We start from the raw sequence: 26,231 nt of genomic DNA, 5'->3' as shown, positions 1-26,231 counted from the left end.
AACTCAATAAAACCTTGGCCATTAAGTCATGCAAGTCAATTTCCCTTTGGCCACAGCACTTTAAAACTTATAAACCCATCTGTTGAGGTTTGCAGAGTCTGGATTCACATTGTGGGAAATTTATCCCTTCTAATGAATGTTTTGAATATGTTAACATAGTAATATAATTTGCCTGGTACTGCATGAGAAAAAGAAAATTAAATAAGGAAGAGATTTTGCTCTCAAGTTCTTTGTAAAAATTATATTTTATTAAAAATAATAGCTCCTAAAAGATTGTAAAGTGAAATTCAAAGAAAAAAATCTATCATTTTTAATTTTAATGATTCCCCCTCATGCACCAATGTTATCTCTAAGCATTTTGTTCACCCTTTCCTTTTCTCTGTTTCTACTTCCATCTATCCAAGTTAACTCTCGCATATAGTAATTTTAAAAAATGAAGCAAACCTTGCAGGGGGGGAGGGAACACCTCTGACAACACATGTAACATACAATTTCCTCACCTCTCTCCTGAGAGAAGGAAATCATCTGTTATGTTATGTTTTATATATATATATATACATATATATATATATGTGTATATATATATATATATAATCTATTATATTTTAAATATACACACATATATATATAATCTATTATATTATATATATATATAATTATCTGTACTTGGAGACTAATAATATATTCATTTTAATGATCACTGAATTTTTTTCCAGCTCAAAGAGTATGGCTATATCATGTTTTCAGATTTATAACATAAAAACAATTCATAATGGTTCATAATCAAAAAGTATCCTTACAGATTTGACTCAGCTTTTTGGCATACAATGTTGGGTCCACATATAGCTAGGACATCAGCTCAGGAAGTTTCATAAACTCTAAATTGTTGGAATCCTAGTGTCATCTCAACTTAAAACAAGGTGAAAACTCAAGGGTGATGTCAGAATCCTGGTGTTAACTCAATAGAATTGATACAGTGCTTATTGGTTCACACCTTAGAGTGAATCCTTACAAGGTGATAAGTTGCTAATACTGATGGAAACAATGCTTGTATTCATACCTTTAGAGAGCTCATAAGTATTTAAATACTCAATGGAGTTCACACGTTTGGGAGAGTTGAGGGCTAGTATGAGATCCAAATTCACACCTCCCTTAGGGCCAGAGAGCACTCTGGGAGATAACCCATAATCCCTCTCTCTCAGAAGAGATCGTATATAAGAAACAGACAGAGGCTCTCTTGGGGAGCTGAGCTGAAAACACTGAGATAAGAGTTCAGCTGAATTAGATTGAAGAAGGAAGCATCGGTCAGTTCAGCAGAAGCTCACTCTCGAAGGCGTAACCATATTGGGAGATACAGAAGCCTACTCGCCTCAGTTGGAGATTGAGAAGCCATGAGTCGGAGTTGAGCTGGAGGCTAAAGAAAGCAGAGGCAGGAGCCAAGGACAAAGCTGCAAGATCTCTTTGAACCAAGCAGAGAGATAGGACTCAACTAACTGGGCTAATTTGGAAGGAGAAATAAACCTTTGCATTTTTACCAGCTGACTGCATTTTGGAGTAATTATTGATTGTAACTGAAACTAAGGCTGCATCCAGAAAACCTTCACACTAAATAAGAATAAAAGGATATGAAAAGCTATCCTTGACTTGGCTCTGCTTTAATTCAATGGCTATGCATTTATTGCTTTAGTTATTTTTTTATTTTTCTATAACACAAAACAATTATCATCTATGGAATTTTCACTTCACATCCTTTTTATTCTATGCTCCCCATTAATCTATCAATAACAATTTATTTAAGCATTAAGTGTCTTTTTTGTTTTTCTTCCTGGGTTATTTCTACCTTCTGAATCCAATTCTCCCTGTGCAACAAGAGAACTGTCCAATTCTGCACACATATATTGTATCTAAGATATACTGCGACATATATATAGGACTATATATATATACTGCTATTACTATATATTATATATTACTATATATATATATACTGCGACATATATAGGACTAGTTGCCATCTACGGGAGGGGGTGGAGGGAGAGAGGGGAAAAATCGAAACAGAAGTGAGTTCAAGGGATAATGTTGTAAAAAATTACCCTGGCATGGGTTCTGTCAATAAAACGTTTTTATAATTAAAAAAAAAAAAACATTAAATACCTACCTACTATGTTTCAAGCACTTTCTTGTTAAATGCTTACTTTTACATCCTCTTTCAGAAGCTCTATTTGTCTTCAGATTTTCTCTTAAGAGGATTCAGACAGTCAATAGTATAGAATTGAAGAGCAGAAATTCTTAACTTTTATGTATATCTGTATCTGTATGTGCTCTCTCTCTCTCTGTCTCTGTCTCTCTCTCTCTCTCTCTGTGTGTGTGTGTGTGTGTGTGTGTGTGTGTGTGTGTGTATGTGAGAGAGGGAGAGAAAGAGAGAGAGAGAGAGAGAGATTGAAAGAGAGAGATGAATGCTTTTGGTAATCTGGTGAAATTTACAGAATCCTCAGAATGCTTTTAAAATAATATTTTAAAGAATATTAAATATAATGTATTTAATTTTTTTTATTTAATAGCCTTTTATTTACAGGATATATACATGGGTAACTTTACATCATTAACAATTGCCAAACCTCTTGTTCCAATTTTTCACCTCTTACCACCCCACCCTCCCTAGATGGCAGGATGACCAGTAGATGTTAAATATATTAAAATATAAATTAGATACACAATAAGTATACATGACCAAAACGTTATTTTGCTGTACAAAAAGAATCAGACTCTGAAATATTGTACAATTAGCTTGTGAAGGAAATCAAAAATGCAGGTGGGCATAAATATAGGGATTGGGAATTCAATGTAATGGTTTTTAGTCATCTCCCAGAGTTCTTTTTCTGGGCATAGCTGGTTCAGTTCATTACTGCTCCTTTGGAAATGATTTGGTTGATCTCGTTGCTGAGGAGGGCCTGATCCATCAGAACTGGTCATCATATAGTATTGTTGTTGAAGTATATAATGATCTCCTGGTCCTGCTCATTTCACTCAGCATCAGTTCATGTAAGTCTCTCCAGGCCTTTCTGAAATTATCCTGTTGGTCATTTCTTACAGAACAGTAATATTCCATAATTTTCATATACCACAATTTATTCAGCCATTCTCCAACTGATGGACATCCATTCAGTTTCAGTTTTAGCCACTACAAAAGGGCTGCCACAAACATTCGTGCACATACAGGTCCCTTTCCCTTCTTTATAATCTCTTTGGGATATAATCCCAGTAGTAACACTGCTGGATCAAAGGGTATGACAGTTTGATAACTTTTGAGCATAGTTCCAAACTACTCTCCAAAATGGTTGGATTCATTCACAACTCCACCAACAATGCATCAATGTCCCAGTTTTCCCACATCTCCTCCAACAATCATCATTATTTTTTCCTGTCATCTTAGCCAATCTGAGAGGTGTGTAGTGGTATCTTAGAGTTGTCTTAATTTGCATTTCTCTGATTAATAATGACTTGGAGCATCTTTTCATATGACTAGAAATAGTTTCAATTTCTTCATCTGAGAATTGTCTGTTCATATCCTTTGACCATTTTCAATTGGAGAATGGCTTGATTTTTTATAAATTAGAGTTAATTCTCTATATATTTTGGAAATGAGGCCTTTATCAGAACCTTTGACTGTAAAAATATTTTCCCAGTTTATGGCTTCCCTTCTAATCTTGTCTGCATTAGTTTTGTTTGTGCAAAAACTTTTCAGTTTGGTATAATCGAAATTTTCTATTTTGTGATCAGTAATGATCTCTAGTTCTGCTTTGGTCATAAAGACCTTCCCCTTCCACAGGTCTGAGAGGTAAACTATCCTATGTTCCTCTAATTTATTAATAATTTCATTCTTTATGCCTAGGTCATGAATCCATTTTGACCTTATCTTGGTGTACGGCGTTAAGTATGGATCAATGCCTAGTTTCTGCCATATTAGTTTCCAATTTTCCCAGCAATTTTTATCAAACAGTAAGTTCTTATCCCAAAAGCTGGGATCTTTGGGTTTGTCAAAGACTAGGTTGCTATATTTGCTGACTGTTTTATCCCTTGAACCTAATCTATTCCACTGATAATGTATTTAATTTTAAAGTAAAACTAATTATATTAAAATGTATCAAAATATTAAAAATTCAAAGAACACCACAAATCTATTTATCTTTTTGTAGGTCCATAGATTCAAGGTTAAAAAAGGCCTATTCTAGAAGAAAACTGTTATACGACTATTCCTCTTATACAAGAAACTCCATGCCACCAAATACTTAAGAGCAACTGTTCTCAGGTCTAAGTTTTGAGGTGCCATTTTATTACATCTCATTATATTATCCTAGAGCATGAGAAATAGAAAAATGAATCTAATTAATGGAGAAGAGAGTACTGCTAAGTGAAAAGAAGAACAAAGTGGAACAAGATAAGAATGAGGAGTAAGACAAAATGTAGGATTAAGAAAAAGAAGAAAAGAAAAGGATACAAATTGAAAACTACTACTGCTTCCACAAAGAAGAAAACAACTATGAAAACAAGAATGGCAAAGTGAGGGTTAAAGGAGAAGAAGAAAAAAATCAGATGGTCAATTGGGTGCTTGGAATGCTAAATCCATTTTCACTGAAAATATTCACTCATTTAAAAGCATTTTGATTGTTTTTATCTGTTTTAAATGTTTTGCTGATAGTCACACATCAATTTTTTTAGGTAATCCTGATTTACTGTGATATAATGAAGTATCTGGAAGATTTAAAATATTTCTTAAATTGTAATGGGCAATTTATGAAAAAGATATAATGATTTCAATGAAGTAATTTAAAATGAACTCCTAGAATATAAAGTATTCATATAAAAATGACATGAAATTAGAAATGTCACCATCATTTTACAATAAAATGAGTGGCACAAAAAAGGAAAATATCAAACCTTGAGATATGAAACTCAGCAATAAACACTGTTAGTCTTATGAGGTCATTTTTTAATGGAATACTAACCTAACATTTTAATAACATTTCTTGGTGATCTTAATCAGTTTCATTCCAAAGAGCCAGAGAAATATTTTTCACTAGCACTTTAGAATTAGATGAATGGGTTTAGAGCTTTCTTGAGAGAAAACTAGTAGCAACAACCACAAAATTAATGAAGCAAAAGATAAGTAACTATAGTCCTTGAATAGATTCAAACATTGAATTTAAAGATGTATAAAAATCTCTAAAACTCTTAACTCTTTGCTGTTATGAAATAAGGATCTCTAATCTTTGAAATTTTCAAAGCAATTATCTTTCACATTCTTAGTTAAGAAAAGATTCCATTAAAGGTTTTCAAAAAATATATGGTTGGAATTTGATTGTGCTAATTTTATGCTTCATAAGGAAAGAATTTATGTCTTCTTGAAGCTTTATCTCCTACTACCTAAAATAATACTATGGAAACAGTGGGTGTTTAATAAATGTTTCAATTTAGTTAACTCATGAGCATTCAAAAATTTTGCCAACTAAATGGTATATTTCATAATTCATTTAAAAATGGATTCCTTCTCTTCTAAAATATGTAATTACTAGGTTTCTTATATTCAAAAGTGAAGAACTATTATTTTCTTTTCTTAAAGATAGAAATTAATTTATCAAATGTGTAAAGATTCAGGGATAAAAATGGCAGTCTTTGATAACAGTGTTTCATGTCAGTGCAGCTTTAAGCTATTGCTTAATGTACTGAGGCTTGGGGTACAATCTTTATTTAAAGATAGTTTAACTTGTGGCTTAAATTTATTATTTTAAAATATATTAATTTTAATATAAATTGTGTTTTGAATCATGTTGAAAAAGAAAAATCAGAACAAAGAGGAAAATCCAGAGGAGAGAACAGAAAAAAGAAGTGACCATAGCCTGTGTTTTCTTACATTCAATCTCCATAGTTCTTTTTTGGGTGACAGATGGCATTTTCTATCCAAAGTCGAATGCGATTACTTTGAATCACTGAACAACTAGAAGAACCATATCTTTCATAGATGATTATCGCACATTTTTGCAGTTACTGTATAGAATGTATTCCTGATTCTGCTTGTTTCATTCAACATCAGTTCATGTAAATCTTTCCAATACTTTCTAAAATCAGCTTGTTCATCATTTTTCATAAAACAATAATATTCTATTACCTTCATATTCTACAATTTGTTCAGTCTTTGCCCAATTGATGGGCATCTACTCAATTTCCAATTCTTTGCTACCACAAAAAGAGATGCTACAAACATTTTCCCACATGTGGGTGTTTTTCCCTCTTTCATGATTACGTTTAGAAACAGACCTACTATAATGGTACTACTGGGTCAAAGGGTATGCACAGTTTTATAGTCCTTTGTGCATAGTTCCAAATTGCTCTCCTGAATGGTTGGATCATTTCACAACTTCACCAACAATGCATTAATTTCCCAGTTTTCCCACATCCTCTTCAACATTTATCATTATCTTTTCCTGTTATCTTAGCTAATTTCAGAAGTATGAGGTGGTATTTCAGAGTTGTTTTAATTTGCATTTCTCTAATCAATAGTGATTTAGAGAATTTTTTTTCATATAAGTATAGATGGCTTTAATTTCTTCATTTCAAAAATGTCTGTTCATATCCTTAGACTATTTATCTATTGGGAAATGACTTGCATTCTTATAAATTTGGCATAGTTCTTTATATATTTTAGAAATGAGACCTTTATCAGAAATAACTGGCTGTAAAGATTTTTTCAGCTTTGTACCTCCCTTTTAATCTTGTTTCTGTTAGTTTTGTTTGTGCAAAATCTTTTTAATTTAATGTAATCAAAGTTCATTTTGCCTTTCAGAATGCTTTGTAGTTCTCTTATGGTGTCATCCTTTATGTCCAAATCACATATCCATTTTGATCTTATTTTGATATGGGGTGTGAGATGTAGATCTATATAAAGTTTCTGACATATTACTTTCCAGTTTTTCCAGCAATCTTTGCCAATTAGTCAGTTCTTATCTAAGAGTTTGGAGGTATCTCAAATACTAGATTATTAGAAGTCTTGATTGATTGTCATGTGTATCTACTCTATACCATTGATCCACCTCTATTTCTTAGCCAGAACCAAATGGTTTTGTTATTTTACCCTTAAGAATGACTGCTTTATAACATAGTTTTAGGTCTGGTACTGCTAAGCCACCATTTTTTGTATTTGTTTTCATCAATTCCCTTGATATTCTTGCTCTTTTGTTCTTCCAGATGAATTTTGATATTATTTTTCTAGTTCTTTATTTGTGTGAGAAGTGTTGGGGGTTATTTTCTTTGATTCTCTAAAGATCTCATAGTATCATCTGTAAAGTGTGATATTTCAATTCCTTTAAGAATATGAACAAATGGTTTAGTGAAATATAATAAAAATGTAAAGGCATATTTATATATACAACACAATCCTAGTTACCTAGAGATAGACCTCAACTACAATAAAGCATCTGAAACATGAAACTAGAAACAAATAGACACACGTGTGCATGCACACACCCATACACACCCTCACACACAGTCATGAAAATAGTGTCAAGAAAGAACCTCTGAGAAATTATTAAAAACTAAAACATCCAAGAAGAGGTGAAGGTACATAGAAGACACATTGTAATTGCTTGTTTCATCTATGCAAAAGGAAAACAATATTCCGATTACTTGAAAAAGTGTCTTAAAGACTAACTGCTTTGTTCAAAAACCTATAAATAGATCTGTCATTGGTTAAAAGATGAAATAAAACATAATAAAAAAGAAAGAATAAGACCAAAAAGAAATAATGCTTGAGACATTAAGACATTCGAGGACCGTGGAGCAGGGTCATTGACATTGAGGTACATTATGGTACATCTGGTTTGATATCAGTATGATGGGGAAATACAAAGACTTGTGTCTACTCCATGACATCAGGGCCATTTCTTGATATTTTATATTGTTGAAAATAAGGTAGTATAGTGAATTTTAAAAAAATAGAAAAAAATTGGTAAGAAAAATCATTACAGATAAAACTCAGACTACATTAACCTTAAAGGAAAAACAAAAACATAAACAAAAAGAATCTTGAAGTTTCTTAGGTTGTGAATTACCAATGACAATAATGAATATGTGAAAATTAGCAAAAATAAGTAGTAATCAAAATATTATTCCTTCATTCTGAATGTATTTATTTCTTTTTGTGGACAGAATTGGTTCCCTTGATTTTGAAGTATAATCTTCTTTTTCATACCAGACAACCTGATTTTTGAGTGGTAGAGGAAAACATTATTATTTGCACATCATTAAAAGCAAATCTCAGCAAAGTGTTGGTATTTTTATTTATTTATTTCCAGGAGTAAGTATTCAGTTTGTTGGACATAATAAGGAGAGATAAATAATTTTTTTTATTTATGACATATAGGGCAAGATGACCCTTGGTTGAGAAAAATATTTTGGGAAAGGAGAAGCTTTCTTCAACATCCCACAGAGGCACAATAGTACTCTTTTCATTGTAGCTTTCAATCAAAGCTAGCTGAGGTTGGCCATTTATCATGATATCAAGTTCAGAGAGACATACCAACTTTTATGAAGTCATGAATCATGGGATCAATTACAGCAGATATATGAAACCCCAAAGTATTCATAAAAAGGATATAAAAAGTCATGGAATTCTACCATCTTCAAAGTAGAAAATATTTTAAATTGGCCAAAACATGTATTTTGTTTCATCTAGAGCAAGAATATTGTAACTAAGAACACTTATTCAACTCATATTCAAAATCAAGCTCATATTGTATCTGTGCTCCTATCAGTGTGGGCAAATTTTACAGTAATATAAATCCTAGACCATTCTATTCTATGTTTGTTCTTGTCTTCCCTCTACCACAATGATTCCACCTAAGGTGTTTTAGCACCTTATTTGTTAACTTGAGACAATGTGAAGCAACAGTGGAGCATATTTATATCCATCTTTCATTCTTGCCTTAGAACCATCCATTTCCTGTTTTTCTTCCTACGTGTATTTGATTACATTTTTTTTTTCTGCTTTTCTTCCCAAATCCTATGTTCACAATGTATTGTAGGGTATGTGTACCTATCATGTGCTTTTCTGCTTCGCAGTGATCCTCATATATGGATTTTCAGATTGTAATCCTCTAAGCTTCATAGTCATACAAAAACACAGGGAATTACTGGTGTTAAAAAGATAGGACTTTGTTTCAGAGAGAAGTTCAGGGACAGTAAAAGAACCTTGCAGTTTTCTCAAGAGATGTCAGCCAGTCCTGTTCCACCTATATAATTTCTGGCTTTTCTCATTAGACATTTGATGTGTAAGTCTAAGAAATACATATTCTGATTGGTGAACTCTATAGTTTGTCCATTAGCTTGGAAATCAAAACTCATTTTCAAAATTTCTTACAAAACATTACCTAAGTACTGAATTTTTTATGATATATTCTTTATTATTATTCTAAAAAGAGTTATCATAAGATCAATACTACAGACAAGTTTTAGGAAGCCAGGATATCATGCAATATCACTATATCATTCAGCTTCTCAATGAGTCATTTTTATCAAATTATATTGAAGCATGCTTTTGAAGAATCATATTCATACTCTCATTTTTAATGACCAATAATTGCCAAATAGCTATCTCATGCAAATACATTTGGCTACCATATCCCCCTCTAAAATAAAATGTGTGTGCCTAATTATTTACAAAGTGGGAAATTTGCATGAACAAAATGATTTGCAGGTGCAATTTAAGACTGGGTATATTTTAGCTTATTGCAATTTTTGAAAAAAAAACGTAGAGTGAGATTTCAATATTTATAGCGTTGATTTAGTTTGTTCTTAAGAGTCATTTCATTGTGAGCTGTGACAGTTAAATGACTATGCACAGCAACAAAGAGCACTTTAGAAAATGTATTTTAATTTGACAGCCTAAGAAAAACTCCTGCCTCCAAACTTTGTGGAATCCATACAGCTTGTTCACATTTTCTTTCTTGTGAAGTTACTACAAATCTACTTTGATCTAATTGATGTGTTTGTATGTGTGTGTGTGTGTGTGTGTGTGTGTGTATGCATGTGTATGATTTTAACTTTTTTGTATATTTCCTGAAATAGAAAGTGAATTAAGAGGAAAAAAAGTAACAAACAAAGAATGTGCAAAAGCTACACCCTGGTAAAATTGTCTCAGCAGACAGATTAAACTAGTTTGAAAGTAACCTATAGGCTTTAAACCCATCAGTGAGCTAGTGGGATGTTTAATGCAAGCTTGGGAAGACTTCCCTAGCAGAATGGGCAGCTAAGAACAATTTGTTCCAATGGAAATGAAGACTTTTTTTGAAATAGAAAGATACACAGAGCTAAAATAAAGAGCTGGAGCAGAATCCAATTCACTTCAGCTGAAGTTAAAAAAAAAAAAAGGCAGAAAACAGTCAGGATCTCAGGCAATGCAAAAGCAAAAAAAAGATACCTAATTAAAAGATAATCAGGGAAACTCCATTTTGTTAAAAGGTACCATAGGCAATGAAGTAATATCAAATACTTTAACAGAAAGTTTCTCAAAGAAAGACCTTATTTTTCAAATACATAAAGAACTGAGTGAAATTTATTAAAATAAGAGTAAATTTCCCCAACTAATAAAATGTTAAAGAATATAAATAGGCAGTTTTCAGAAGAAAAAAATGTAGTCATGTGAAAATATAGTCACTTTATTGGAGTAAAACAAATATCAGTATTATAAAGTATCCCCTCCTCATACCTATCAGAAATGACAGAGGCTGGAGAGAATGGAGGAAAATAGTACTAATAGTTCTAAATAAATAAATAATAATAATAGTAATAATTTTAATATTATATATTATAAATAATAAAATAGTGCTAAATCTAATGCATTGTTGATATAATTGCAAACTGATCTACTGGAAAACAATTTAGAACAATGACCAAAGGCTTTAAAAAAGGCTTTGACCCAGGTATCATTACTAAATCTATACGACAAAGACATCCAAAAAGAGGAAAGGACTTCTATGTGCATATAGTATTTACAGTAGACCTTTTTGAGGTGACAAATAATTAGAAACTGAGGAATCAATTGAGGAGTGGCTAAATACAATGAAAAGTTATTATTCTATAAGAAATGACCAAGGGCAAAGGATATGAACTGAGAATTTTCAAATGAAGACGTTGAAACAATTTCTAATCATATGAAAAGGTGTTCTAAATCATTATTGAGAGAAATGAAAATTAAGACAATTTTGAGATACCATTACACATTTGTCAGATAAGATGACAGGAAAAGATAATGACGAATGTTGGAGGAGATGTGGGAAAACTGGGACACTGATACATTTTTGGTGGAATTGTAAAGGGATGCAACCATTCTGGAAAGCAATTCGGAACTATGCTCAAAAAGTTATCAAACTGTACATTCCCTTTGACCCAGCAGTGTTTCTTCTGGGATTATATCCCAAAGAGATCATAAGGAGGGAAAGGGACCCACATGTGCAAAAATGTTTGTGGCAGCCCTTTTTGTAGTGGCAGGATCTGGAAGCTGAGTGGATGTCCATTAATTGGACAATGGCTGAATAAATTATGGCATATGAATGTTATGGAATATTATTGTTCTGTAAGAAATGACCAGCAGGATGATTTCAGAGAGGCCTGAAGAGACCTACATGAACTGATGATAGGTGAAATGAGCAGAATCAGAAGATCATTATACATTTCAACAACAATACTATATGATGATAAAATCTGATGGACATGGCTCTCTTCAATAACGATATGATTCAAACCAGTTCCACTTGTTCAGTGATGAAGAGAGTCATCAATACCCAGAGAGAGAACTGTGGAAATGGAGAAAGAACCACAACAAAACATTTTCACTCTTATTGTTTGCTTGCATTTTGTTTTCTTTCACGGGTTTTTTTTTCTTCCTTCTTGATCTGATTTTTCTTGAGCAGCAAGATAAATGTATAAATATGTATATGTACATTGGATTTAACATATTTAACATGTATTGGTCTACTTGTCAGCTAGGGGAGGAAGTGGGGGGGGAAGGAGGGGGAAATTTGGAACAGAAGCTTTTGCAAGGGTCAATGTTGAAAAATTACCCATGTATACATTTTGTAAATAAAAAAACTTTAATGAAAAAAAGAAAGAAAAAATGAAATCCATTTGTTTCAAAAGAGAAAGAGATAAGAAAGAAAGAAAGAAAGAAAGAAAGAAAGAAAGAAAGAAAGAAAGGAAGGAAGGAAGGAAGGAAAGAAGGAAGGAAGGAAGAAAGGAAGGAAGAAGGAGAGAAGGAAAGAACCAAGAGAATGTTTCAGAAAAACAGTGATAATTACCAGTGGGAAACTTGGCTATTCTGATCAATAAAAGTGATCCAAGACAATTCTAAAGTACTCATGATGGGAACAAAAAGAAAGAAAGAAAAGAACCAGTATTTACCTTCAGAGTGAGAAATGAGGACCTGGGAATGCAAATTGAACTACAATTTTCTCACTTTATTTTTCTTGCCTTTTTTTTTTTTGACAATATGGCTAATATTCTATAATTTCACATATATAACTGACTTCTTAGTGAGTGTGGAAGGAGTGGGAGAGAATTTGAAACTCAAAATTAAAAACAAAAAAAGTATATTAAAATAAATAAGGAACAATTTTTTTTTGAAAGGAAAAATTTTAAAAGAGAAAATTTTCCTCTCTATTTGATCTGGGGACCAGATTTTTTTCATTGCTAATGAGACTAACTGTACTCAGAATATAATTCTTTAGATATTTCTTGTAATTAATATACATTTACTTTATCTCCAAATATACATTATCTGCAAAAATATTCTATTATTTTTGTTTTATGAATAACTGTCTTTCCTTTCTTAGTTTTACATAATGTTAATTTAAATAATATTTAGTTTATGAATTCTGCCCCCAAATTTTGTACACAAGGAATTTCTTATGCCAAGATTATTAAAGTGCCACCTTAGTGTGTATCCCAGTTGGCTGGAATAATGTCATACTTCACTCTTAATTGACCCTTTACTTCTTTAATCAGACTCTAACCTCAAGAGCCCAGATTGTTAAAATATCAATCCTTCCAGGTCACCCGAATTCTTCCCACATGATTCATTGAATAGCTGAATATAGCACTAATCTATAGTTAAAAATTGTCATCTGTACAAAAATCTCTATTTACTTTTTAATAATCATATTACTATACATATATTTTTATTATTGTTGATCCCAATATGTAGTTAGATTGGTTGTTATATTGATAAGGTAGTTTATTTAAACTCTTTTAAAAAGTTTTTTAAATGGGAGTTTTTAATAAGCATTTCAATAATTTGATGAATATCTTCATATATCTATGGAAGTTATATTTCTAAAACAAAAAGAAACTATGTCAGCACTAAAAAAATGTGTTTATTGAAAAAAAATAGGCCCTCTTAAACTTTCCCTATTACATCATTTGAATTTTAATCAAGAGCTGAATAGGTACATAAAGGAAAGGGGGTGAGAAGTTGAGTTCCACCTACTTGCTCATAGATTATTTATTTGAGATCCTGTGAGATATACTCTGATATATATTCACAAGCTTTAAAGTATTCTCTTTATACTCTAAAATTAATATATTCATTTTTTCCAAGGTAATTGAGCAGCAAGAAGGCAAAAATTATTGCACAAAAACTAAGATAATATTGCCCACAGATTAGCCACATCTATATAGTGCCACAGAGCCGGGACTAAGAATCCCCACTTAAAGAATTTTCATTTCAACTGTGATACATATTTAGTAAATATGAAACCATGCTAGGCCCATCTCATGTATATTTCACCTTTCTCTGAAAAAGCAACTGAAAATAGAAAACATCTCCATTACTAAAAAAGTTTCACTGGTATTATAAAATAGCTCATTATACTTTTCATATTTCACAGGGAAGTAAGCAAGAAAGAGGGCAATAAATGAATTAAAGAAGACACCTGCAAAGTACTCTGGGTAGAAGCCTTGAATAAGGCTCTGCTCTGACTATAATGAGAGACTTTTTGTAATTACACAGTGATTAACAACTGTATTTGTATTTTCTTATCTGGGTGTCATAAACATTCCCTTTTGAAGTTGTATTAATATGAGATTTGCAAAAAGAACACTGATGGCTCTTTTGAATATCGAGCAATGTTTTGCTTCAGGATTATGCAAATTAGTTCTTAAAGTCTCATTAAATGATAATATTTAAGCCCAACACAAAAATTTCCCAGTTAAAATTCAGATCACCCAAGTATGAAGTTAGTGGGCACCACCTTACCAGGATACTGTGCATACTGCTCAACTTCATAAATATTTTATTTGTAGCTAGTATTTTTGATATACCAAGTATCTAGGACATACTCTGCTTTGCTTTCATTTGTTATCATGCATAGATACATATATACATATATATATATATATATATATATATATATACATATATGTATTTATATATAAATGTATTGCAGGATGTTCTCTAGGAAATATTTTAGTTTGATTTCTATTTTCAGCAATATTTATCTATTATAAAATGATATAAGTTAAGGGTATAAGGGAGGATTAAGAAGATTTGGAGGGTACATGTGTGGTTTTATTTGTTTTTTTATATGTCACCAGAGGAAAAAAAATTACAGAGGGTTAGAGAGATAATTAAATAAATCTTGAGTTATTTAATATACTTTGTTTTGTTCTCCCACCTCTATTCCAAACAAAAGGAAAAGTTTAGCACTAACAAATTAGTTTAAATAGGTAATGGGCTTCCCTATCATTCCAGGGAATTAAAGAGTTTCAGTGATTGGATCTGTCAAAATTTGTGTCATATTGGACAGTCACTAAACAGATTTATTGCAAAACCATTTAAAATATGGTTTAGAGAAATCAGGAGGGAATAGTGTAAGTCATTGATAAATCATAGTAATATTAAAGAATGTCAGAAATGAGCTTATGGGGATTGGAGCTTGAGTTTCTGGGTCCTTATTATCAAAACACAGGAAATTTCCTTCTGCACTAGAGAGAAATCACAATTGCAGTAGTCGATGCATGTATTATAAAGCAAGCCACAGCAACCCCCCAGAAGGCAAATAAAGCCAAAACAGAATTTAGGAGATAGAGATAACACCCTCATCCCAAATGAAGCTCACAATATTTGTTTTCCATTCCTACTTATTTACGCAGCATTGTTTTGCTTCATAAATATAAAAATTGAAATTATGAACCAGCAAGAGGAGAGAAAATATATACACACAGATAAATAGCCTTGGACATCTGAAGATTGTTTTTATAGGTTTTCTTCATGCTGATCTGATGCTGCTTTACTTTTAGTCAAAGAGTTCACATTGTATTATCTGTGTACCCATTGCTAATGTACGAGGACACATTCAAGAAGTCTGACTGAGTTCACATTTCACTGCCCCCCCCCCTTCTTTTCATAGATCTGCATATTGTTTACCAGAAATGACTTTCTTTGGAACTTTTCAGTGATGAGACATGCCTTATAAAAGTACACTACTCTTATGATTTATTTTGAAGGGATTCTCATTAAACCGTACACTATACTATTGAAGTACATGATTACACTAAAAGTGCTGACACAAATATTTTTTCATATTACTCTTTAAGTTGGTTGATTTTCTGTGAATGTTAAATCAAGGACAAGAGCTTACACTTACTTCTTCATCTGCATAGAGATGAAGATGCTGCATATATTCATTATTCCTTCCTGCACTGTCAGTTTTATGTATATAGATTTGGGAGAAGAAAATGTTCTATGAAAACGTTGAATGCATCTACCATTTTTATATCTCATACAGCAATGTATTTTCAAGTTCAATTACAGTAATAAACATCTCCATTTGTGATAGCTATAACAAACCCCCTATACACATTTAAACACAATTGAATAAATTAATAGTATTTTAAAATTTATAGCTTGTTATGATATTGTAATAATGTCATACTTATGGCTGAATAGATGCCCAGATAATGCACAGTTTTATCCAATGTTTATCTTTCTGGAGGGAAAAATCTTTGGCCAGAACAATTCAATTCTCTTTTTCTTTTTTAATTTTGAATGTTTTTACATTTTTAGAATGTTATCTGTTCATTAGTATTATTTGTCCAATCCTACTTAATGCCCTTAAAATGACTATAAAGAGCTTTCCTTTAAATAAAGTTGCCTTATGAATCAGTTTTTTTTCCTGCCTGTGTATATAGAGAGAATTAGAAATTGAGGCTAACTATAATGCATCTTTTCTTAAATGTTTTACATACAGAGAAGAATTGATCATTTTAAACATACTAGAGCATAGAACTTTACCACATTTCTCTTAATCTATGTATTGCTACTTTGTTTTTTTTTTTTTTAATCATATCTCTTTTCTTATAGTATATGCTATTGGATGAAAAGAAGGGCTTATTTCTAATTTTGTTCTGTTTTGTTTTTGTGTTTTTTTTAACTTTTCTTCCTACCCCCTATATCTGAGTTTTAAATAATAAGCATTTAAGAATTTGTTGAATGAATGACTATAGATATAATATTTAACTTCAATTATATGCATGCCATGATTCTTTTGACTTGGCAGTGAAGTTGTTTCTACTGCCAATATAGATAAAGGACACATCTTGAATTTTGTGAAAGTGGAATGGTTAATGACTTTACTAATCGAATCACCTTGATTTGCTCAAGCTCCTTTACTAGCAGGAAGAAGTTGGACTGACCTAACATTCAGATGAGCATTCTTTGCTAGTCATACAAGGGTTTCTTGCAATATCCATTCATTAGAAAGCTCCTTGCAGTATTAGCATACCAAATCCAGAATTTTCCTTGCTATGACAGATAACCAATTCAGGCTGATTCATATCAACTCCCAGTTATGAAAAACAACACATCCCAGAGATGATTTAATAAAGACCATTATGTGATTTATATTAGACCCCTTCTCTGTGATTTTGTGTTTGAAAACCCTGATGCCTATATTCACCTGGAGCTCAATTGCTGTAATATTTACATGTTCACATATTTAGGAGGAATAAAGCCATGGATACACCCTAGCTGTTTTGTCCTTCTTACATTGAATTGGGGGGAAAAAGGTTGGCAATTTATAAAGTGCTGCTAGATATTTCAAAACACTTTCCCCATAAGAGCCCCCTGAAGTACATGGCACAGGTATGCTTATGCTTATATAATAGGCGAGAGTTTCAGCAAAGTAAAAGGACTTGGTATCATCACCTAGAAAGCATGTGAGGTGGAATGTGAACCTAAGTCTGCTAACTACAAGGTCCTGTATGATAGCCATTATGTGAAATTGTCTCTCACTTTAAGATGAACATCTAATTTCCATGGTATTGATGTCAAGCAAGTCTTTTTCATTTTTGGAGAACTTGAGAATGTAAAAGAGAGCAGGGGTTGGGCAGAAGGAGTAGTTTATCTGAGAAAGAGCAGGTTAGGTCCTCATTCCCAGAATAACTGTCACAGTCAGCCAACTTTTAGCACTTTCCCCGCTTTCCCCAAAAATGCTCAAAGGACTTTTCTTAGGACCAGACTCTGGAATTCAAGTACTGACATCTTGTTAATGGGATTGGCTAACATATTTCTTTCATCATTAGCTGCCTGTGAGATGGTACCTGGGGCATTATGTGGGTGGCCTTAGAATAAGGTTTCCTTTTACTTTACTTTTCATACAAATATTATAAAATCAGATCTTCACAATATCAAATAATGTCATCACTATGATGGAAGGTTACTGAATACAATTACTTTAAAAGGTACAGGTTGTAAAATTCACATAAAAAGTAGATAAGATTCTATCAGCTGAATAAGCCATAATTAAGTGTGGAGTAAGCACTATGGGAATTGTATTAACTCTTTTAAATCCTCCAAAGAGACTTTACTTTTAAAAGATTTCATATTCTGCCTTTCCATTCATAAGGCTACCACATTATTTCAAGCCCTCATCATCACACTCTAGAAATATTGCTAAATAAATATAAAAATGAATTTTTAAAAAAGGAAAACAAACTTCTAAGTGGATTCCTTAGCTATCTCCATTTGATCTTCCACAGTTGTCAGAATTATGTTCTTAATCAAATAACTTTGTCCAAGGATTTTAAAAAACTCCTTACTGTCTCTAGGGCAAAAGATGTTCACTTTCACATAACTCCATGAGAAAAATGCTGACCAAATACCTTGGAGACTTTATTATGGAACAATATTTCATCTGTATCAATGCCACATCTAGAACATCCATTTTGTTGTTCTTCTTGCTTACATGATCACTGCCCCCTCCTTTTTCTGTTAAGTTATGTTCTAAATGTCTTTAATGCATTACTTATCTATGAATCATCATTACTAAAATATTGTAAGTATCTGCTTAGATCCACCATAGATTTTCCATTATCCACCAGCAATCTATTTTTATTATTCTAGCTATTGTGTTTGATAAGTCATAATCGTATAGTATCACTGAAAGTATGTTGTGTGAAAAGACAGAAAGAGAGAGACAGAGTGAGAGACGGATAGAAATAGAGAGTGATAGAGACAAAAAGAGCAGACAGAAAGAAATGGATTTGAGCAGAAAGTTGCTATGTGAGATCACTAAAAACATTAAATAATTTTCCAAATGACATATAGACTGAACTTTTTAATGATACTCAGTTCTGAGAATAGTTCATTGTATAGCTAAACTAAGTAGAAATAAATGTATTGAAAGATTAACCCAGAGTATCACCCATTCAAATGTTCATATTATCTGATAGAGAGTATGTATTCTTCTGTTACCATTTTCCTTTCCAAAACTACTTGACATTCACTTTATATATGTTTTGTATATTCTTTCATATATACCAATTAATCCCCCCAATTCGAATATTAACTCCTTGAAGGTAGGGATGGTTTCTAGTATCCCCATTACTTAACATAATACTTAGCACATTGTAAGCAAGTAAATGTTGGTTATCAGACAGGAGAAATTTTCTTTGCTAACAGCATCTGGTCTTTAATTGGATTTCTTAGATGAAATGCTAAACTGAAAATCAGGCTCTACCTTATCTCTATGAATGTAGGTAGTAAAGGTTAAAATTTAAGTGAGAGAAGCCAGCCACTTTTTCACCTAGCCAGTCACCATAATGTCAGAAAATTCTTAGCATCTCTCTCTTCAATGGAACAGAAATCTGTTAGTATCTATAATCTTATTTCTGTTCATCTTTCCTCTCCAAAAGGAGTGCCTTATCCTCCAAAGGCCAAAATCTTTTTAAACACTGAAAATTCAGTCAGCTAACTAAATCCTTTAAGTATTTACTCTGGTTTTGAATGTCCTTTTTCATATCCACTAATAATATATCTGCTTCAATCCTCTATTCAATTTAGTTAGAAAATCCTTATATAAATGAAAGGGAAGAGAGTAAACAAGAAAAAACAACAACAACAAAACCAAAAGAAAGTAGAGCTATGAATAATGAGTCCTTTCAGTCTCAATCCTTTGCCTCTCATAATTCCTGCCTCTCATAATTCATGGACCTCAAGAAGCATCCCAGGATTTGTGGGACATCTATTATGTTCATATTATGGAAATTGTCATAAAAAACTACTGTTTGTTATCTTTTTTCCCTAAATTTACCACATTTTAATTGAACAAGCATTAAATAATTACAAATGTAAAATAGCAAATCATATTTTTAAAAACATAAAATATAAAATTCACTTATCAAAAATATCAAAAATCACTCTTTTAAACAGAGAGATAAAAAATTCTGGAGGTCACTGTGTTGGGTTATTTCAGATCCAAGTAATCTTATTTAATACCTCAAAAGACAACTCTAAGATGAGAGTCATAAATCAGTGAAAAAAAGTTTGTATCTTTAAATAATCAAACGTACCATCTATCTTAAGTTTGCTAAATGTTAAGGAGTGAACTCTAAAAACACATTTCTTCTCATTATTAGTCATTTAGAAGTTTTTGGTTTTTTTATAGGCAGGTAATTTTTTTTTTCTCTTGGTTTCCTTATTTTTCATTTTTCCATGTTTATTAGTTGATTTTAAATCTTACTTCTTAATGAGTTAGTTTCATTTTGGGAAGTTAAATATGGTGCACAATAACTTGAACACCCAATATATTCAGGGCATAAAGTAGAGATGGCACATTTGTAGCCCTTAGGGTTCTATTTATTAATGAATGAGTCACCAATTACATCTTAGTTTTTGTTTTTCCACAGGATGTGTTCATGAAAAATATAGTTGAAAAGCAAGGGTGAATAATGTATTTTACATTAAAACTGAGTAGATTCTTATCATATGATTTTTTCCCCTTATACCTTAGGGACAAGTTGTCCCTAAAATGTGCTAACTCAGCACAACAACTTTAAGCTGCTCCTGTTTATGGGGGGAGAGAAAGGTTTCTGAGAATGTCTGATGTTATTTTTCTTCCACTACCTATGAAAGTATAGAGGTTGAATATTCCTGAAGCAAAGGATGACTTAACATCTTAACTTTTGCTTGGGTTTACTTCAGATAGCCACATTAAAGTTAAAGAATTCTTTGCCTGCTTTCATTGGAAAATGGTATTAAGCTCAATGCAGGAGGAATTAATTTGCATATGAAACTAAAATTGCAAAAGGTGTAAGCATTGTTCAGTCCCCTTTTTTGATGAATTATGTAACTGAGCTCTATAGTAACTTGGGATCCAAAGGAATATAGCAGATAGAATACAAACACACCAAAGAAACCTTGTGACTATTTTCCAAAGAACCAATGTCACACAGAAATAGCAGAGGAAAAAAGGATGAATCACCTCAGTCAAATTGCTTGAAATTTCCTATACTATAAGTATTTCCCAAAGGACTAAAGATCATATTAAATACACACACACACACACACACACGCATACATATAATAGCAATATCCACCCCCTCAATGTTGATTAAATACTTTCTTTTCTTTAATGAAGTTACAAGAAAAAGTCCCACAGTTTCAGTTTCCCCACTAGGAGGACTACAGGTATGTACTATCAAAACAGACCTTTCTTTCTAAAACTAATAAAACTTAAAAATATATTAAGGCTCCATATTATTATATTGTGAAAGAGGATTATAGAACCATGGAAACATCCCTATTTTCAGGGAAGTTATATTCTAGGGAAACATATACATATATACATTCAAACAGTAAAAAGGAAGCAAAAAGCATGTATATACTTATAGACAAATAAACACATACATACACACAAATTATACATATATATATATAATATTTACATAATATTTGTATGTATACACAGAAAGAAGGTTAAACACAAACATCAGCATTATATAAGAAGCACACCAGCATTTCAGAGAATTAAGAAAGGTCTTGTGAGGAACAAATTTGGAGCCTGTGTCTGGAAGGAAAACAGCAATTTATGAGACAGAAGTGAGGAAGAAGTATATATCAAACATGGGGAAACAGTTTGTACAAAGGCACAAAGTTTGGACATAAATTGCTTTGTGTGAGGAATAGCATAAAGGTAAATTCACAGAGTATGCAAAGGGGATTGAATGCTTAATGAGGCTAAATTTGGTCCAACATGCAAAAGTATTTAAAAATTTAAGGAAAAGAATTTGTCTTTAATCCTACAGACAATTGTGAGAAGCTGTAATTCATTAAATAATGGCATGAAGTAGTCAAATCTCAGTTTAGGAAAAAGCATGTTAGCAGTTTAGTAACAGAATGCCAAAGAGAAACATGAGACGGATAGACTAATAAGAATGGTATTGCAATAATCTAGATGAGAAGCTATCAAGGCTTAAATTACAGGAGTAGCTACATGTGTACTGAGAAAAGTGTGAGCTAGAGAGATTTTGTGGAAAGAGAAAAACAAAAGATTTGTCAACTGATTGGATTTGTTGAAAGGTCCATATGACAAAACAGTTCTGAATCTAACGAAATGGAGAAATGGTAATGGTATGGTACAAATAAGCAAGTTTAGAAGGGGAAAAGCAAAAGCAAAGTTTCAAAAAAAAAAAAAAAAACAAAGTTTAGGGGACAAAGTTATAAAGTGTATTTTAGTTATATTGAGTTTGGGTTGTCTCTAAGATATGTGTTTTGCTATTTCCAAAAAGTTGATGATGATAACAGGAAATAAAGAGTTAGTAATTTTATCTGTGAATATGAATGGAATGAACTCTCCCATAAAACAGAAGTGGATTGCAGACTGGCTTAAAAGCCAGAATCCTACAATTTGTTGTTTACAAGAAACTCATTTAAAACAAAATGAAACTTTTAGAGTAAAGATGAGACTGGAGCTTCAGCTGAGGTTAAAAAAAAAAAAAGCAGGGCTAGCAATCCTGATCTCAGATCATGCAAAAACAAAAAATAGATCTATTTAAAAGACATAAAGAAGGAAACTATATCCACCCCATAGATAATGAAGTAATATCAATGCTAAACATATATGCACCAACTGGTATAGCATCCAGATTCCTAGAGGATAACTACAGAGAGCTGAGAGAAGAATTAAAAGCAAAATTATACTATTGGGGGACCTCAAACTTGCTCTCTCAGAACTTTATAAATTGAACCTCAAAATAAGTAAGAAAGAAATTAAGAAGGTAAATAGAATTCTAGAAAAGTTAGGAATGATAGACTTTTGGAGAATATTTAATGGAGACAGAAAGTAATATATCTTTTTCTCTGCAATACATGGAACCTATACAAAAATTGACCATGTATTGGGGAATAAAAATCTAAAAATCAAATGCAGAAAGGCAGAAAGAGTAAATGCACTTTTCCCAGACCATGATGCAATAAAAATTACATGCAATAAAAGTCCAGGGAAAATTGACTCAAAATTAATTGGAAACTAAATAATTTAATCCTAAAGAATGAGTGGGTGAAATAATAAATCATGGAAACAATCATTAATTTCATCCAAGCAAATGGCAACCATGAGACAACATACCAAAATTCATGGGATGCTGACAAAGAGGTTTTTAGAGAAAATGTTATATCTGTACATGCTTACTTGCATAAACTAGAGACAGAGAATATCAGTGAATTGGACTTGCAAGTAAAAAAGACAGAAAAAAAAAACAAATTAAAACACCCCAAATAAATACCAAATTTGAAATTCTGAAAATAAAAGGGGAGATTAATAAAATTGGAAATAGGGAAACTCTTGGATTAATAAATAAAACTAAGAGTTGGTTTTATGAAACAACCAACAAAATATATAAACCATTAATTAATTGGATTAGAAAAAGGAAAGAAGAAAATCAAATTGTTAGTTTTAAAACTGAAAAGTGAGAACTTCCAACCAGTGAAGATGAAGCTAAAACAAAAATAAGTAAATGATAATTATTTTGCCCAACTATACATCAATAAATTTGATAATCTAAGTAAAATGGAGGAATATTTACAAAAATATAGATTGCCTATATTAATAGAAGAGGAAATAAATAATTTAAGTAGCCCCATTTTAGAAAAAGAAATAGAACAGGATATTAATCAATTACCTAAGAAAAAAATCTCCAGGATCAAGTGGATTTACATGTGAATTCTACCAAACATTTAAAGAACAATTAATTTTAATACTATGCATAGTATTTGAAAAATAGGGAAAGAATGAGTCGTACCAAATTGCTTTTATGACAGAGATATGGAGCTGATACCTAAATGAGGAAGGTGAAAACAGAGAAAGAAAATTATAGACCAATTTCCCTAATGAATATTGATGGAAAAATCTTAAATAAAATACTAGCAAAGATATTACAGAACATCATCCTCAGGATAATATACTATGACCAAGTAAGACTTATACCAGGAATGCAGGGCTGGTTCAATATTAGAAAAATTATTAGCATAATTGACTATATCAATAACCAAATTAACAAAAACACATTATTGTCTCAATAGATGCAGAAAAAACATCTGATAAAATGCAACACCCATATCTCTTAAAAACACTGGAGAATATAGGAATGAATGAAGCTTTCCTTAAAATGATTAGTATCATTTATTAAAAGCATCAGCAAGCATTATATATAATCAGGACAAACTAGAACCATTCCCAATAAGATTAGGGGTGAAACAATGTTACCCACTATCACCATTACTATTCAGTATTGTATTACAAATGTTAGCTTTGATGATAAGAGAAGAAAAAGAAATTAAAGGAATTAGAGTAAGATAATGAAGAAACCAAATTATCACTCTTTGGAGATGATATGATAGAATACTTAGAGAACTCTAGAGAATTAACTAAAAAACTACTAGAAACAATTCAAAACTTGAGCAAAGTTGCAAAATACAAAACAAATCCCCAATAAATAATCAGCATTTTATATATATATTACCAATAAAGCCCAACAGCCAAAAGTGAAATTCTATTTAAAATAACTGTCAATAATATAAAATATTTGGGAGTCTACCTGCCAAGGCAAAGTCAGGAATTACATGAATAAATTACAAACACTTCCCACACAAATAAAATCAGATCTAATCCACTGGAAAAATATCAAGTTCTCTCAAAGAACTTGTAGGCCTGAACTAATATAATAAAAATGATAATGATACCTAAAGTAATCTACTTTTTGAGTGTCATATCATTCAAACTTCCAAGAAATTATTTTACAGATCAAGAAAAAATAATAACAAAGTTCATCTGAAAGAACAAAAGGTCAAGAATTTCAAGGGAATTAATGAAAAACTTCAAATGAAGGAGGCCTAACTGTGCCAAACCTAAAACTGCATTATAAAGCAGTGGTCATCAAAACCATTTAGTACTGATTAGAAATAGAATATTCAATCATAGAAATAGGTTAGATTCACAGGAATTTGGGAAAACTGGGAAACTAATACATTGTTAGTGGAGTTGTAAATTGATCCAAATATTCTCGACAGCAATTTGGAACTATAGCCAAAGGCCTATCAAAATGTGCATATCCTTTGATTCAGCACTCTTTCTACTGGGCCTGTATCCCAAAGAGATCTTAAAGAAAGGAAAGGAACCCACATGTGCAAAAATGTTTGTGCCACCCCTTTTTGTAGTGGCTAGAAACTGGAAACTGAGTGAATGCCCATCTGTTGGATGTTGGAATCTTTACAAAGTGTTAAGACATTGGAGTTGATAGAGACAATAATTATCTAATTTGTTATGGTTCAATATGATTGATTTGATCTTAGAAGGAGATATTTTGGGCCAGAACTTGAAACAAGGTACTAAGTACAACTGATGAAAACAATGCTTGTGTTCACACCTTTAGAGAGTTCATAAGTATCTAAGTACTCAATGGAGTTCACATATTTGGGAGAATTCAGGGTTTAGAAAGAGATATCTGAATTCATACCTCCCTTAGGGCCAGAGAGCATGCTGGGAGATATCCCACAATCTCACTCTCAGAGAAGTAGCATAAATACAGCTCCAGTAAGCCACTCAAAAGAGGTACTTGGGAGCATTCCCAAGAGTCGGAGAGGAGCACTCTGCAAGAAAGCCTACAAGCCCTATCTTTTAGGCAAGAGAGATTCATCCTATCTTCTACCTTGGTGCTGGCTGGAGTTGGAAGAACAAACCTTTGGATTTGGAGACATTCGGTGGAGCTCTTAGAACCAAGTGGAGAGATAGGCCTCTGGGCTAACCGGGCTATATTGAAGGACACAATAAAAGATCTGAATTTTTATCCCCTGGCTGTGTTTTGGAAAAACAGCTGAATAAGTTATGATATATAAATGTTTTGGAATATTATTTTTCTATAAGAAAGGGTCAGCAGGATGATTTCAGAGAGGCCTAGAAAGCCTTACATGAACAGATGCTAAGTGAAATGAGCAGAACCAAGAGATTATTTTACATGGTAACAACAAAATTATATGACTATCAATTCTGAGGGAACTGGCTCTTTTCAACAATGAGATGATCCCGACCAGATTCAATGATCTTGTAATAGAGTAATCTACACTTACTTAGAGAGCAGACTGTGGGAACTGAGTGTGCATTACAACATAACGTTTTCACTCTTATTGTTTAGTTGCATTTTATTTTCTTTCTCATTTTTATCTTTTTTGATTTGTTTTTTTTTTGTGCAGCAAGATAATTACATAAATATGTATGCATATATTAGATTTAATGCATATTTTGCCATGTTTAACATATATTGGATTACTTGCCATATAGGAGAGGAGGTGGGAGGAAGGGGGGAAATGAAACACAAGATTTTGCAAGGGTTAATTTTGAAAAAATCATTAT

The sequence above is a fragment of the Sarcophilus harrisii genome, chromosome 6, assembly GCF_902635505.1.
Source record: "Sarcophilus harrisii chromosome 6, mSarHar1.11, whole genome shotgun sequence".
Lineage (NCBI taxonomy): Eukaryota > Metazoa > Chordata > Mammalia > Dasyuromorphia > Dasyuridae > Sarcophilus > Sarcophilus harrisii.
This window is presented reverse-complemented; position numbering follows the sequence as displayed.